Raw genomic sequence first — 18,939 nt, forward strand, 5'->3', positions numbered from 1 at the left:
TTTTTTGTTGGAAAGAGAAGACCTTAGTGTAGCCAATGATGTGCTTTGGTGAAGTCACATGACCTGAAGTGTTTTTCTGTGGCGTGATTTCTGACAGACTGCCGTATATTGTGAGCAGTTGCTGAATGTAAATGTAAACGTCAATAAAAACAAAGGATTAAATTATGTCAGATCCACAAAAAAAATCTGAAACATCCCCGCCAGTAAGTTATGATGACATATTCATAACTCCCAACTTTTTTTTTGTATCACATTTTTTATTTATTTTTTTGTAAATTGATCAAATGTATGTGCTGCCAAATGGCAACGCTGTCCAATAGTGGAACGTGCAATGGTGCAACATTGCAATGGGTTAGCTAGCTAGCAAGGTCAGCTGTGAACTTTAAAGTTGTAACAATGACGGCATGAATGCTTGTAATTAGGGTTTTGCAATGTCGACCAATTTGGCATCGTAAGATGTATAATGTGAAACATCGCGATGGACGATGGCATCGTCGTCATAGGCGGAGGTGAATTATTTATTTATTGGTGGTGTGGGGGGTGGTGGTGGAGGCGCTGTTTGACAGAGTGTTCGCGACTGAAGAGTCTGAAGAGTAAGGAGGGATCCGGTGATGAAGGGTGGGAAGAGAGTTTGTGACTTATTTGAGGACCGGTAGTGAAACGCGCAATTTATAGGGGAAAATCACTCGTGCATTTCCAGGAGACTTGGGATGTTTGAACATCACCTTTAACAACTATAGTGAGACACGATCCAGCGGTACATCCTTGATAAACTGTCTGACCTGCACTGCACTCTGGAGCTCAGACGAGTGCATGACAGTGTGTGTGTCTGGTCACGTGATGTGCATTTTCAGCAGACGGAGGGCTGTTCAGAAATGCTTGGCAAAACACGATGTGGATGTAAATCATTTTTGTTCTAAAATGGCATTTTACCACTAAGACGTAAACAGGGGCTGGGTGTGTATTTTTCGCAAGCGGGTTTGCGACGGGGGCGGGGCGGAGGACCGGCGATGCCGGCTCAGCATAGTGTTGTCAATTGGCCATTAGCAATGGACGATGGCATCATCTATCGGCCCAACCCTACTAGTAATATAATGTTGATTAGTTGTATGTTAATGGCATTTGCATTATAGATAAAATCTAGTTTTACTGGCAATACTACTTTTGAATAGATATTAATACAGGAAACAGTCTATTAGTGAGCACCACCATGTTCTATAGTAAGTGAAACAAGAAAAGGACAGAACTGGCTCTTCCTGCAGATGAAAGTGAGGATGAGAAGGGTTTTAGTGACCATGAGAATGATGCAGATTAGACATTTGGTTAGAACAGTGATGTAGACAGCTCAAGTTAGTTAGCTCTGATGCAGATAAGACAGGCATAGTGTAGTATATAGCATAATATAATATATAAACATCATTAGCTGGTAGCGATATTATTCTGATGTATCAGGATGTACTAGACTTTTTATTTATGTGTTATTATATTTATGTGACAAAATATTTATATTTACTGTATGCTGTATACATGATAATACAATATTTGGTTTGTTTTCAATAATACTCAGCAAAAAAGTATGGAATCAATGAAAACTGTTGGAGAATGAGTTGTGGTAAAGTATATATAAGGTGTTATTCATAAGTTCTGTGTTTAAGCTTAATATACTGCAACACCAATTAAATAATTTCAAACAAAAAAAAATATATTTTTATAAGGAAAATGTAAAAGTTAGATCTACTGTTGGATGTTGTTGCCATATGGCAACATATAAAGTACCTCTAAAAATAATCAATTTATTATTAGTATTCTTAGTTTTTTTTTGCAGCACTTCAAGTTAAGCCATTCTAAGAAAAGAAAAACCATCTAATATGTATATATTTTTTTAGATCTATCATAATGCGTGCAGTAGAGGGTTAAAGTTATTTTATGCCAGGTGCATGCTTTCTAAACAATGAATTTCTCATTTATGCAACCCAGGCTCATTCTGAAAACGTACCCATATATACATTTCTGGAGAGTGCCAAATATGTTCGAGGAGCTATGTTTTTTTTTTTTTGCAGTTTTTGTTTTCAGAGTTTTTGTTTTCAGAGTTTGTGTGTGTGAGTGTGTGTTTGTGTGCGTGTAGAAAAAAAAATAATAATATAAAAAAAAATATATATATATATGGGGAATAATAGAGTGCAAAGTTTTTTTTTTTTTTTTTTTTGCTAAAAAATAAAGCTTTAAAATAAGCATTTTCTGTAGACTACGTTTGGGTCTCAAAAAATGTTCAGTGAAGGTGGGCCTCGAAGTGAAAAAGGTTAAAAACCTCTGCTCTATACTAACTCAACATCTGAAAAAAAAAATAACTGTTTACTTCAGATCAGAGAGACTTCATGTTGTATACAGTAGCATCAACTTCTTTATTTGTGATCTATGTTATGCATCACTTGTAAGTCACCTTTGATAAAAAAAAAAAATCTTCTAACTGCATGCATTTATCCGACGCTTCGCCTTTAACATCTTATTTCTGTGTTGATATGAATTGATGTCGGAGCCATGTTCCCACTGATCTCAGTTCCTCAGACTTCACAGCCCACTTCATTCTCAAGTCTAACTCAGGATGAATGAGACTTGCATAACTTTTCTTTGAATTCCTTTAAGCCAAAATGTCCTGAATTGTTGATGAATCTACAGTGAGCTAATCCACTCAGAAAGAAAGAAAGCATCCCTGAATACTTGGACAGAGTTCTGAAACTCAATTATCCAAGGTTATCACACTGTCAGAATCCTATACCGGCTCATGCCTAGTTGGTGGTTCATTCTGCTGTGGCGACCCCTGATAAATAAGGGACTAAGTTTGGTTTGTAAGTTCTACTGAAGTTTATATACATGAAGAGTTTAGATGCAAACATCTGACAAAGATGAGCTGATGACATTGAGTGAAAGCTTTATGCCGAGTTCAGACTGCATGATTTTCAAAGTAGTCGTGTCACAGATGTTTTCACACTGCATGACTATCTGGGTTAGCGTTTCGTCGCTGCTTTGTTTACACTGCAAGATGGATCGGTGACAAGGACTTTCACATTGCATGACTTTACTATAGGAAGAATCGCCGACAAGTTCGTCCAAACTACGTCTCACAGCCAAAAACACGTAGTATATCTTTTGTTATTAACTACATAATGAGAAAGAAGCCTTTAAAGGGGTTGAACATGTACATGTTTGCTCACCTGAGTTTAAAGGGAATTAGCCATTTCTCCTCAACGTTGATAATAAACTAACTTCTTTCTGTATGAAACGTCAAACAGACACGGTTGCTCCTGAGTCCTGTCAAACCTCCACTAGTTTTTCCTCCATTTTGTGGGTCCAAATAAACCGAAAAAGAGCGCTTTTAACTTCTCCCCCAGCCTCCCGCTGGCCTGCAGCAGGTATACACACACACACACACATAAGTGAATGCCGCTCTCTCATTGGCTGTAGGCAATCGCTGATGTTATTTTCAGTTAAAACTTAATTCACACGGCATGATTTGAATCGAGACAGCTCCAGATATTCAGCACGCCAAATATCTCACATGCATCGGCGACTCATCTGCGATTCTCTCAGATCGCGTCTTTGAAAGTTCATACTGTGTGATTGTCGCTCACGTGCACGAGCAGCGATTTGCCTGTGATTTCAGGCATTTGTCGGCGATTTCTCAAAACCTGTCGGCGAGCCAAAATCGGGGCTAAAATTACGCAGTCTGAACTCGGCATTAGGCACGTAGTACACCATCAACAAATAGATTTGCTACAAATCCTCTAAATCCCAGCATCAGCGCATTCAGAAATAAGTTTGTTGACAAAAGCCGCTAAACACCACTTGCCTTTGACAGCAAAAGCCGCTATATCCCGAGAACCAATTGGAAGGTGCGAATCGAATCATATGTTTTCAATGTAATGGCGCCCTGATAAGCTGGCTTTTATAAGGAGATGGTTTAATTCTGCTTTCGATTTAAATTTTAAAAGACCGAGTTTAATGAACTGCATGTGCCTGCCCGACTGTCAGTGAATGGCCTCAAAAGCATTATAAGGAAAAGAAAACAATGTATTCGGAAGTGTAACATACGTTCATAATGTTTGTTTGCGCAGTTACACTACTTTAAATAGGTCCAATTTCCTATACATTAAATGGCAACTGTGTTTCATGAAAGACAGAATTAAGATGTCGTTCTTTTATCCCACGTGGATGCTATGAGGATAAAAAAGGGACTAAAACCTTGAGTATGGTGAGAATGAGTGAATGACAGCTAAGTGTCTGAGAGGCATCCCCTTTTCGCCCAGTAGGCCTATGTGTTTTATTTTTAGCAGTTTTTTTTAAAGATAAATATAATGTATAAAACTTTACGTTGTTTATATTACTTTATAATACTTATACGTCTGATGAGCTTTTTATATTAATGGACAATGCACAGATATTGATGTTTCATAATGTTTTACACTAAATTATTTGAATCTACCAAGCTTAGTTTACAATGTTTGCAATGTTTACATTGCTCTACTTTCATTAAATCTAAATCCCAATTATCTGAAATGACAACAGATCGTTAAGATTTAATTAATGTCAGTTTAAATGTTAATGATTAATGCACTTCACAGATTTCATTCATTCATTTACTTCTGCTTTTTCCCTGGTTTATCACAGCGTAATGAACCGCTACTAACTTGACAGATTCATGTACTTTAGGAGGTTTGTGTATGTGTTTTATGTTTGGTAAAATAATTTCTTATTGCATCTTTAGTGATTTTTTAACTAATTACAGTCTCTTATTCCAATAGGTGGATTTAGAGGGTTTTGCAAAAAAGCAGAAGTGGATTCAGCTTGTTTTAACGCAAAATAAAATTGACCTTGTTAAAAACCAAAGAATTGTCTAAAGTGACATTTTTGAAAAAAAGTTAGTAGATTTTATTTACTAGCTAATAACCATATCATTACCTATAAAATAAAACTACTGAACCTAGTCAGAGGAGCCTGATAGAAAATGCTCATTTACAAGAAAAGAGGTCTGATGGATTTAGATGATTTTGCATCTGAACTTTTCATATATATTAATGAAAAATATAGAAATAGTGTTATAAAAGAAGCATTTAAAATAGTCATGTGGCTGTTTTCTTGTCATTAATCTGCAGAAAAAAAAACTTTATGAAAAACAGAAAGCACTTTAAAAAAAGCCAAATAAAGAGGTGTATGTTTGTGCCTGTAGTGTCTCGCCTTGAAAAATGAACTGAAGAGGGAAGAAGTGTTCATTCATTTAGTCATTTCCCTTTCATTCTCCATCCTTGATATTACACAGCAAGCCTTTCTCAGTTCAGTTTCTTAATTGAGGGAAATGAATAGAGTATGAAGTTCAGATTTGACTTTCATTTTATGAACCTCTGGTTGTCATGGCAACCTATTTCTTTAAGAATGCATGCAAGATTCTTCCACCAGTGAAGACATACAGTATCCGTTTGTGCTAATCGACTACTTTATTACCATGCTCTTTTCGGTACTGTCATAGTAAATTCCAAGTAGTAATAATAATTCATTTTCTTTTCGGCTTAATCCCTTTATTAATCAGGGGTCACCACGGCGATATAAACCGCCAAAATATCCAGCTTAAGTTGTATGCACCAGATGCTCTTCCAACCACAACCCAACACTGGGAAACATCCATGCACTTTTGCATTCACACACATACACTGTGGCCAGTTTAGCTTATTCAGTTCACCTATAGCGCATGTGTTTGGACTGTGGAGGAAACCAGAGCACCCAGAGGAAACCCACACCAACACAGAAATGCCAACTGACCCAGTTTTTGTATTTTTTTTTCTTATTATATTACTATTTCAAATGTATTTTACATAATATTAATAAACCATTTTACCCCAATACAAAAAGTACAAAGCATAAAGAAATGTTTTGCATATGATTTAAATGCAGATGCACAACAATCTGTTCATTCTAAAGAATTTCTTGCAATATAAATCCTTATTACATGCATGGTGTATTCAAAGTAAAAACAACAACAAAACAACAACAACAACAATAATAATAATACTTTATTTATTTACTTATATATTTTTTTATTCATGCATTATTTTTATTTGTATATAATAACAAAAAATAACAAAATTACCAGATGATAAAAATAATAAAAATGCCTTTAGCATTTTGCATGAAGTATAATCCTATTAAATTATATTAGTAGTTGTAGTAATAATAATAATAATTCAATTATTTGTTTTATTTATTTTAAATTTGTATATTTTTATATAATAATGACACAATTTCCAGATGATAAAAAATAATAAAAAGTCCTGTAGCATTTTGCATGAAGTAAATCTATTAATAAACCACATTTGTTTTTTAATTGTCCAATTTTTCTCCAATACAGAAAGTACAAAGCATAAAGAAATATTTTCCATTTGATTCAAATGCAGATGCACAGCAATCGGTATATTCTAAAGCATTTCATGCATTTTAAAACTTGTTAGTATAGTCATAGCAAATTCTTAGTAGTAAAATTAATAATAATACTTGATGATGATGATGATGATGATGATGATGATTTTTATTTATTTAAAATATTATATAAAAACTCTTTTATATAATAATAACAACAAATTTACTAGATCAAAAACATGCCTGTAAGATTTTGCACGAAGTAAACATATTATCAAACCACAGCATTTGTTTTTTAAATTGTCCATTTTTCCCCCATACAGAAAGTACAAAGCATAAAGGATTATTTTGCATATGATTTAAATGCAGATGTACAGCAATCTGTTCATTAGAAAACATTTCAAGCATTTTAAAAACCTAGTAATACAATTAATAATAATAATAATAATACTTGAATTATGATGATAATGATGACATTTATTTATTTAACATTTGTAAATGTTTATATAATAATAACAAAATTACGAGATCATATAAATGCATGTAACATTTTGCACAAAGTAAAATATATAATCGAACCACAGCATTTGTTTTTTAATAGTCCATTTTTCCCCAATACACAAAGTACAAAGCATAAAGAAATGTTTTTGCATATGATTCAAATGCAGATGCACAGCAATCTGTTCATTTGAAAGCCTGTGGAAACATATGGATGGGTTTTGCGTTGGAATTACGTCGCAAGCTGCTTCGTTTGAAAGTATCTGTCGGATAAAAACATCCAGACTCAAAGTGAATGCTTTTAAACAGGAACGCTTTACACAACAACTAATGTACGGATACCTTTAACAGGATGGACATCTTTATACTTCTTTTTTTTTTTTGTAAATCAAACAGGTCCAAACAGTCTTTGCTTTCAGTCCACTTTCATGAACTCCTCTTCCCATTCAGCCCTAGATTTACAATTAGCCTGAAAAAAAAAAAAAAAAAAAAAAAAAAGTGCGGCTTCTGTCTTTTGATTATTTGCATAGGAGCGTCTTCTCTTCATTTCACACTGGCTGTGATGTAGACCGGCTTGTCTTTGAAGATAAACGCAGGGCTTCACTACGGGAAGTATAAAAGCGGTCAGGATAACTCTGAACTGGACAGTTGAGGATCTGCATGAAGATGATGAAAAGAAACGGATGACGGTGGTCTTTTGTGTGTCTTAAATGAGAGGCTGAATTGGCCGCTGTATCGTACGGCACAGAGTCCACCTGCGAGTTAACTAGATCAGGTCAACATGCTTTCACAGCTCCCTTTTTTTCCCTCTGGTTATTTCACACTTTGTTTCTGTCAGTTGATGGGGTTTTTTTTAGGCTATGTGCTCATTTGGGCATGCAGACTTATAGAAAGCACCCTTAAACACTAGAGGGCTTTACTCATTCAATCAATTAGTCTAAATCAGTCAATAGACCCTTTTCACATTTCTGGGTTTCTCAGTAGCGGAAGGTGTCAGGGTAAACTCAGAGGGCAGTGAATGGGAGAGTACAACAAGTATTTTTTACAATCTTATTTGTTCAAATAATAAAAAGAAAAACTCCATGATGGTGTTATCAAGACTTTCAGAAAAAGGAAAAAAGTTGTGTGAGACTAATAACGGCAGCCAGAAGAGAGAAACACATTAAATTTACTCTCAGCCCCTTAGATGCTGCATTAGTAACACCAAATTAAAATTTGACCCCAATTATATAATACATTCATAAATGAATATAAATGGTCATATGTTTTTAAAAATCTAAATATTAAAAACTTTCAAGGTTTTAAAAATATGATGACTGTTAAACGCTTCAGCACAGGCTTGTGAAAAGAATCAATCAATCAATTACTTATTTATTTATTTAAACCTCAGCTACGTTAAAATAATCAAACTTTTATTTTCGCACAATTTACATAATGATTTTAAWTATATATATATATATATATATATATATATATATATATATATATATATATATATAAATTTTTTTTATACATTTTTTGTAAGTGCATCTATGTGAAAGCTTTATTTATTTTTTTTCACAATCTTTTTTACACTGAAAAACCCAATAAGTTAACTGAAGTCAAACCATTTGAGGAAACCGATTGCTAAAAACTAGTTCATTTAAAACTCATTACCTTCAACACTGAGTTTAAAACTCTTTTCAAATTAGTAGAATTAACTTTGTCATATTTGAGCTACTTACACTCTTTTCATTTGATAAAGTTGATTCTTGGGTTTTACAGTGTACAGTATTAGTAATACAGTATATCCAACTGTAATCAATACATTATTAAACGATAATGTATTGATAACAGTTGGATATACTGTATTAAACAAAATCATAATACCAGGGCTTTACTCAATCAACCAACCAACCAACCTACCAATCAATCATTTACTTATTTATTTATTTAAACCTCAACTACCAAAAAATTATCAAGCTATTATTTTCACACATTTTACATAACAATTTAAATTTTGTTTGTTTACATTTTTTTGTTTTGTTATAAGTGTATATAAGTCATATCTTTAATTTGTTTCCCAATCTTTTATAATAATAATAAGAAGAAGAATAATCAAAATAATAATAATAATAATATGAAAAAAATATATAATATTAGTAGCTAATATTATATTTTATTGAAGAGGTTTACTATATCTAAACATGTTTCTAAATGTAACAATATGTTATTTTATTTACTGCTACTACTACTACTAATAATAATAATAATAATAAAATAATAACATGCACTATATATATATAAAAAAAAAAAAAAATATATATATATATATATATATATATATATATATATATATATATATATATATATATATATATATATATATATATATATATACACATTTATTCTTTTTCCTTTCGCCACAGCCGAATGAACCGCCACCTTATCCAACATATGTTTTACGCAGCGGATGCCCTTCCAGCTGCAACTCATCACTGGGAAACATCCAAACACACTCATTCACACACATACACAGCAGACAATTTAGCTTTTACCAATTCACCTGTGCCGCATGTCTTTGGACTGTGGGGAAAACCGGAGCACCTGGAGGAAACCCATGCCAACACGGGGAGAACATGCAAACTCCACAAAGAAACAACAAATATGTTATATTATATTATATTATATTATATTAAATTATATTATATTGTTATGTTATGTTATGTTATATTATATTATATTATATTATATTATATTATATTATATTATATTATATTATATTATATTATATTATATTATAGTTAAAGTTGATTTACGTGCTGCATCCACATTTTCATTGAAGTAATTTTACTGTACTGTTCTGTAGTTTAACAGCCTCAGTGTTTTCCCTAGTTTCTCTTAGTAGGCTCATCCTCAGGCCATGTTGTTCTCCATGCCGTGCCCAGAATTGTGTGTGTGTGTGTGTGTGTGTGTGTGTGTGTGTGTGTGTGTGTGTGTGTGTGTGTGTGTGTGTGTGTGTGTGTGTGTGTGTGTGTGTGTGTGTGTGTTTATGTGCCAACAGAACTATTGCTTTTGTCTTTGACAGCAGAAGCACCAGGAGCTCTTTCATCTCACTCTTCCTAAGTGGCATGCAATACAAGAGCACATTTTGAATAAGAAAGCGCAGCCCACCTGACACACACCGTCCGCCTGCCTCTATATTATGCACTTGAGTTCAACAGTGCTTCAGCTGCTTGTCCTGCTGTAGTTTATGTGCAGCGGATGCCTTGATATGCTGAAATATGCTGAAAATGTGAATTGCCATTTACTTAATATGGCATTTAAAAGCTTTCTCATTTTGTTTTGAAGGACTGTCAAAAAAACCTGATTTTCTCATTAAACACTTAAAAATATGTCGTTTTTTCATTCGTTCATTCATTTTCCTCTGGCTTAGTCCCTTATTAATCAGGGGTCACCACAGTGGAATGAACTGCCAACTATTCCAGCATATATTTTATGCAGCGGATGCCCTTCCAGCTGCAACTCAGTACTGGGAAACATCCATACACACTCATTCACACACATACACAATGGCCAATTTAGTTCATTCAATTCACCTAAAGAGATTTGTTACTTATGTACAGTAACAAGATTGTTGCGTCTAACAAGATGGCTATGGATAAAGAGGGCTGATCCGTGGGTGATGATGGCTACTGGGATGCAAGCTGGGGTCTGATCAACCTTAGCTGGGTCACCTGGGTGAGGGTGTCTGAAAAGACCCGAAACACCCTGTGACCCCAGGATACATCACTGATAACGCGTCCAGGAGTAAAATAATCTAAATAATACAATTTCTTACCATTTATTTTTTACATGCTGTAGGCCACTATTTATCTATAATAGCCTACTAATAAATATATTGCTTTATTTTCTCCCCGCTGAAATCCACAAGTTCAGTTATTGGCATCGGCAGTTTGCACGGATTATTTCATGATTAGGTTGCCTTTATAAAGCTAGTTCAATAATACAATATCAGAAACAATCACTTGCTTTTTAAAATGTGGTATATCAGTTGTTGGCTTTTTGTTGTATCATCAGTTTTTCTCCAGAAGAAAAAATATTAGAGGAAATACTGTTAAAATTCCTTGTTAAACATCATTGGGAAAATATTTATTTTTTAAAAAAATTCTCTGGAGCCCTAATAATTTTGACTTCAATAGTAATCGTATTGAATAATCGCGATGACAATTATGACCAAAATAATCGTGGTTATGATTTTTCCCAAAATCGAGCAGCCCTAATGCTGCGTTCACACCAGACGCGGAACGCATGTCAAGTGCGAGTGATTCACATGTTAAGTCAATGCAAACGCGCGAATAGACATCCTGCGGCGCAATTCGCGCAAATGGTGCGGCGCAAACGACGCAAATTGCGCGGGGCAAATTGAGCGTTTTGCGCGTTTGACACTCTTAACGAGTGTTTCGCACGAATCTCTCGAATTCGAAAATCTGAACTTCAGCGTACATTCGCGCCGTGTTAACCAATCAGAAGCTTGCTCTTGTGGGGGGCGTGATTGTGACGTAGAACCTGTTGTCGGTGTTGCGAGGGAAATCCTCCAGCCTTCACCGACAACAGTTCATCAAACTCGGTTTGGCTCAGTCAGAAGCACCGCTGAAAGCCTCCGTCATCCAGGTTAAGTTTCTGGAGGAGTCTATGAGCTCACACAGCTGGATGCACCTCTGAAAGGATGTAGTGGACTCAGACACGACCCTAAACGTATCGACGCTGTTTTTCAGTCTTCATAAAGCACATAAACACTGTTATTTTCTTCATAAAATCCATGTTAGCCATTTAGCTATGAATTCGTCTGTAGTGAATTTGACACGCGAATGAAGCGGGGTTTGATGCGCGAATGAAGTGAGTAAACTCAAATTTACGCACGAATAGCTCGATTTGTCCGTGCGTTCCGCGTCTGGTGTGAACACAGCATCGAGATACATTACAAATTACATGAAATGCAATATCTGAAAATACTGTACATAAAATAACTTTAGATATAAAAGAAATAGGCTATTGTGTTAGTAGATTTTTATACAGTGTACTGTTGGTCCAGTTGCAATTTTCATATTCATAAGGAGGGGATGTCATATGGAAGTACAGCATGAACTATTACTAAAATCCTCATCAGCAATGTAAAAAAAAGAGCTAAAACGTGTTTGAAATGGGATGTAATCTTCATGCAAACACCATTCGCTGAAGCACATTTATTATGCAATGAAAAAGATGAACCCAGGAGCTGCTTCGAGCAACACAAAATGAGCTGTGCATAGTTTCATGTTTCCACGTGAAGACAAACATACGATTCAGTGTTGATGCTCTTTATTCCAAAACACAACTTGCTTTTGGAGTAATTATGGACCCCTGGAACGGAGTGGGAACATTAGCAGATGCATTGGGTCTTACATGGAAGACGTCGGCCAAAGTCTAAACGAACATCTGCGCTCTTATTAGGAACAGCGAGAAGGAAAATGAAGTGGAGGAAACAAGCATTTAAAGAGACAAGCTCCATCGAAAGCACTGCATTTTATCATAGAAATGCACTTACAAGCATGCATAATTCAATTCATTTCAATTCAGCTGTGTCATAGCAGCTTCACATAAATGGTCATAGTAACTGGATCAGGGTAGTTCAGTTTTTAGTGTTTAAGTTCAGTTCAGTTCAGTTTAGCTCAGTTCAGTGTGGTTTAAAGTCATTACTGAGAGTCCAAACACTGAAGAGCAAATTCATCGATGCGTAGCTCTACCGATAACACATGTAGCACACAGATAATCGCACACATTGGGAAACTGTATCTTTACTGCCACTTAACTGTTTATAGTCAGACTAGTTATGTCTGAACTTGGTTTTCTGTGCACGTGTAAGAGAATCCTTGTGGGTAAATTAGTTTACTATAACATTGAGTTGCAATGTAGCTGTTTTGTGACTTTGTTCAACATTACTCAAGCCCAGTATCGCATACTGTACTGTAATCATTCAGAGATCATGCTAATGTATGGATATTATGCACTGGAAACATTTACTCTTGATTAATATTAATGTTGAAAACAGCTGTGCTGCTTATGGAAACTGTTATGCAAATATAGGAGATTATTTGATTAATACAAAGTTCAAAAGCACATTGAAATGTTTAAGTTTTTGTTAATGTATACAGTATATACACTCACCGGCCACTTTATTAGGTACACCTTTCTGGTACGTGGTTGGACTGCCTTTTGCCTTCAGAACTGCCTTAATCCTTAATGGCATAGATTCAACAAGGGACTGGAAATATTCCTCAGAGATTTTAATCCATATTGACATGATGGCATCACCAGTTGCACATCCATGATGCGAATCTCCCGTTTTACCACATCCCGAAGGTGCTCTATTGGATTGAGTCTGTTGACTGTGATGATTCGTGCTTTATGGCATGGTGCGTTATCCTGCTGAAAGTAGCCATCAGAAGATGGATACACTGTGGTCTTAAAGGGATGGACATGGTCAGCAACACTATTCAGGTAGGCTTTTGTGTTGACGCGATGCTCAATTGGTACTAATGGGCTCAAAGTCTGCCAAGAAAATACCCCCATCCCATTGATACAAGGCAGGATGGATCCATGCTTTCATGTTGTTGACACCAAATTCTGACCCTACCATCCTAATATCGCAGCAGAAATCGAGACTCCTCAGACCAGGCAACGTTTTTCCAATTGTCTATTGTCCTGCTGCTGTAGCCCATCTACCCTAATGTTGGATGTATTGAGCATTCAAAGATGCTCTTCTGCAGACCTCTGTTGTAATGAGTGGTTATTTGAGTTACTGTTGCGTTTCTATCAGCTGGAACCAGATAGGTCTGGCCATTCTCCTCTGACCTCTGGCATCAGCAAGGCATTTGCGCCCACAGAACTGCTGCTGGATATTTTCAGTTCTTCGGACCATGCTCCAGTGGCGTTGCGAGGGGGGGCTTTGGGGGCTTAAGCCCCTGATGTATTGTCAAAAGCCCCTGATCTCTTGGAATATGTTGCACTTAAATAAAAAATATGTTGTATAACATTTATTTTGTTATCTAAGTACTGAAAATTACCACATACATCACAAACATTCCACTTAACGCAGCTTTTGTGTCGGGCAATTAAATCGTCAGCTGTTCAGCAGTACCTGTTTCTACCGGCAGGTGGGAGTGGCTCTGTTGTCACATGGTGTTAAAAAAATCCCACCACTGCACTTCATTCATTCATTATTTTGAGGAGCTGAAGCTAATGAGGTAATAATACAACTCTTTCGCGAAACTGAATAGTTTTAACAACTGATGAAGCTTATTTGTTTCCACAGTATAAAATGTGTGTAGTTTTGGTGAAATAAAATAACTATAATCAGTAAAATGTGCATCATATCAATGTAAAAAAGTTAGTCAAAAAAACGTAAATTGTACTAGCTTTCTAGATATGATATAGATATGTAGACATTTATATGATATAGCAAGTCACATCTGTTTCTGTAATAGTTAAATCACAGTGAGTTTATGCATCTAGCTTATTATTAGTTATATTCTACTGTAACATGCAATGTCAATGTTGGGTGGGTGAGGCAACTTCTTTGGGGCTAAGCCCCTAATCCTTTTCGACCCTAGCAACGCCCCTGCCATGCTCTATAAACCCTAGAGTTGATTGTGTGTGAAAATCCCATTAGATCTTGTAGTAGTTTCTGAAATACTCAAACTGTCTGGCACCAACAATCATGCCACGTTCAAAGTCACTTAAATCACCTCCCTTCCCCATTCTGATGCTCAGTTCAAACTGCAGCAGATCGTCTTGATCATGTCTACATGCCTAAATGCCCTGAGCTGCTGCCATGTGATTGGCTGATTACAAATTTGCGTAAATGAGCAGTTGAACAGGTGTACCTAATAAAGTGATTAGCTGAGTGTACGTTTATGTAAGTATATGTACTGTATTGTCAATGTAATGTGTGCATGGTTGATAATATGGTTTGCTTTGGTAGCACTTTAGTTTAAGTACCAAATCTCATTAATAACTATTGGCTTAATGCTTGGATATAATTGATATATTAGTTGTTATTAGTACCTATAAAGCACATGTATGAGCATATTCTACATTCCTAAACCTGCTTAATACCTTAAACCAACTACCTTAATAACTATTAATAATCAGTAAATCAGGAGTTCATTGAGGCAAAGGTTAAATGTTAAGGGTTAATAGTGAGAAATTCAACTACATATATTTTTAACTACTGTTTGCACACATGTGCCAAAGCATTGGCAATTTACTTAGATCAATAAGAAATGCCAGTCTGATGTGAACAATAAGCTAATTCTAGAGATCTAAACTTATTGTTTTGAAAAAACTAAAATAAAATCAATCCACAATTGAGCCAGAGCGATTTAGAAAAAGTAATACACAGCAAATCAGGAGTTCATTGAGGTAAAAGTCAAAGTTAATAGTTAATAGAGAGAAATTCTACTTAAAGTGCTTTTTAATTTTTGTTTTTCACTGCATGCTAAATCTGAATTATTCCAAAGTAACTAACAAATGACAACAATTGCTGTAATTAAGTTTACTTTCATGTTTGTGGGAAAAAAAAACTGTGCAATTTATTGGCTAAAGAGTGTTTAAGAGGATTCAAAAAGCATGAAGTAAGCTTTAGCATTAGCAGGATCATGGTGAAAGCCTGCTGTTATATTAGTAGGTGGTTGAAAGCAAGCAGTCTTCTCTTTTGTCTAGCCATTGGCAGCACAGGGTGAATGCAGAGAAGATCTAATTGGGTTTCTTGAGTGTCCACCACTATTCAGGAAAATGGAATATGCCTGTGAAACAGCTGGGAGCCTCTGCTCTGTGTGTGTGTGTGTGTGTGTGTGTGTGTGTGTGTGTGTGTGTGTGTGTGTGTGTGTGTGTGTGTGTGTGTGTGTGTGTGTGTGTGTGTGTGTGTGTGTGTGTGTGTGTGTGTGTGTGTGTCTGTTTGTGTGTGTGTGTGTGTGTGTGTGTGTGTGTGTGTGTGTGTGTGTGTGTTTTGTGCAGTTTTCTTTCAGTCTTTGCATCTTGATTACTTCTTCCTATAAGTTCATATATATTTGAGGTATTGTATGTCATACTGCATCAGGGCTGAATCATCTAAGGCTGGGTTTCTTCAATGCAAAGCACAAGTGCAGCAGAGACAGAGTAAGGTGGGCTGAAAGCGAGGGCTAATTTAATGACTAGCCTGCTAAGCAGGAATATGACGCGGGTACTTCATTAGCTGGCTAGAAACTGATTATGCACCCCTCCGATTCATTACATCCCACTCAGATCGCCTTGGTCTGCACACTGGGGCACACAAATGAACTCTGAGCTGGAAACTTGACACCAAAGGGAGTTTCAAGTGGCACAAACGGCTCTTTTACAAAGTCTGGTGAAATCTTGCCAAAAACAAAGTTAAGGGAGATCCCTGGAGATAATAGATAGATAGATAGATAGATAGATAGATAGATAGATAGATAGATAGATAGATAGATAGATAGATAGATAGATAGATAGATAGATAGATATAGATAGATAGATAGATAGATAGATAGTTGGATGGATGGATGGATGGATGGATGGATGGATGGATGGATGTGCGGACGGATGGATAGATGAATGGATGGACGGACTGGTGGTTGGGTGGATGGGAGAGTGGATGGATAATTAGATATTTTTAAAGATTGATAGATGGATGAGTTAGTGTAAAGATGGATGGATTAATGTAAAGATGGATGGATAGATTGGTGTAAAAATGGATAAATTGATGTAAAGATGGATGGATGGATGTAAATATAAATGGATTGATGTAAAGATGGTTGGATGAACAGATGGATTGATGTAAATACGGTATATATGGATTGATGGATGTATGCATATAATGGTGTACATATGGATGGATTGATGTAAATATGGATGATGGATTGGTGTAAAGATGGATTAATGCAAAGATGGATGGATGGATTGATGTAAAAATGTATGATTGATGTAAAGATAGATGGATGGATTGGTGTAAAGATGGATACATGGAATGATGTAAACAGATGGATTTATGTAAATATGGTTGGTTGGATGGATGGATGGATGGATGAATAGGTGTGAATGTGGATGGATTGATGTAAAGATGGATGGATGAATGGATTGGTGTAAAGATTGATAGATTGATGTAAAAATGGATGGATGGATTGGTGTAAAGATGGATGGATGGATGAATTGGCGTAAAGATGGATGGATGGATGAATTAGTGTGAATATGGATGGATGGATTGGTGTAAATATGCTTGATGGATGGATGATTTTTTTGTAAATGGATGGATGGATGGATTGGTTTAAATATGAATGGATTGATTGATGGATGGATTGGTGTAAAGATGCATGATGGGTGGATGAATTTTATGTAAATATGGATGGATGGATTGGTGTAAATATGGATGGAGGGATGAATTGATGTTATAGATTGATGTAAAGATGGATGGATGTAAAGATGGATGGATGGGTGTAAACAGATGGATTGATGGATGGATGGACCGATGGATTGGTGTAAATATGGATGGATGGATGGATTGGTGTAAGGATGGATTGATGGATGTATATATCGATGGACTGATGTAAATATGGATGAATTGATGTAACAATGCATAGGTTGATGCAAAGATGGATGGATGTACGAACAGACAAAGGGATCGACATGGATGGTTGAATGAATAAATGAATGTACGAACTGACATGAGATAGATAGATAGATAGATAGATAGATAGATAGATAGATAGATAGATAGATAGATAGATAGATAGATAGATAGATAGATAGATAGATAGATAGATAGATAGATAGATAGATAGATAGATAGATAGATTGTCTTCTATTGAGCAGTGCTGAACGGGGATATTGATTTTATGATTACAGCAGTGGATTTTATTGTAATAAAAGTGACACTTGAATCAATGGCTTTAATGTATATGAAGTCTTCTGTTGGATTTCCCCCTATGGGTTTGAATTTCAGGACATGACCTTTATAAGAAGCACATATAATGCCTTCACACTCAATAAGTTATTTGATTCAGAGCTAGTGCTGAACTCTCATAAAATTTTGACATCTTGTTTGTTGCACTCTGGCGACTTCATTTCCACAAATTTCGAATGATTGAGGCATGAAATGAAATGAGAACAGTGCGATGACTGCCATGCTAATATAAGGCTTACTGGAGAAGTGCCAATAACTTTGTTAACCACTAAATTGCTCCAATATATCACTTCGCCTTATAACTGATTGTGCAAATTGGTGAATCCTATGGGCCGTAACTATGAAAGCCAAGGCTGTGGACACCAGATGCTTTATCCCAAGAAGTGATTTGATATGCAGCTTATTTTTTGACACAGTGTGTACTTCTTACTTCTGCAGTGAATATTTGCATATGCAACTGTGTAGAGCAGCACCTACAGTAATAAATGGGCCTAAATATATTCAGCACAGTGCAGTGTATTAGCAGTTCTCCAAGTACACACTAATTTATTGTTCAGCAATGAGGTCTGCTGTGAAATCAGGAACGTATACTGTAAACTAAATCAAATGCAGGAATTAATACCAACAACAACTGTTGGAAATAATTAGATCTATTTATAAAGCGACTGTTGCATATATATATATATATATATATATATATATATATATATATGTTTATTAGAATATCATGTGGCACTGGTTACACTTTTAGTCATGCAATAAATCCACATTGTTAATTAACAGTTTCCATATTTTGTTTCCTGTTTTATTTACGATTGTGAATTGCATTATGGGATGTTGATCTCTATCGACTTTTGATTTTGAGAATTTTACAGTTTACAGTTTAATAAAGTGACTTTTAATAACATTTTAGTATTTCAGAAATAATATATAGAGAAAATTTCTATTATTATATAAAGTCAGACTTAAATTAGCATATAAAGGCCGAGAATGTACTGGCAGTTTATTGCAAGGTTTTTGCATCATAATTGAGAATATCAACCCAAACAATATATCAC

The sequence above is a fragment of the Danio rerio genome, chromosome 1, assembly GCF_049306965.1.
Source record: "Danio rerio strain Tuebingen ecotype United States chromosome 1, GRCz12tu, whole genome shotgun sequence".
Taxonomy (NCBI): domain Eukaryota; kingdom Metazoa; phylum Chordata; class Actinopteri; order Cypriniformes; family Danionidae; genus Danio; species Danio rerio.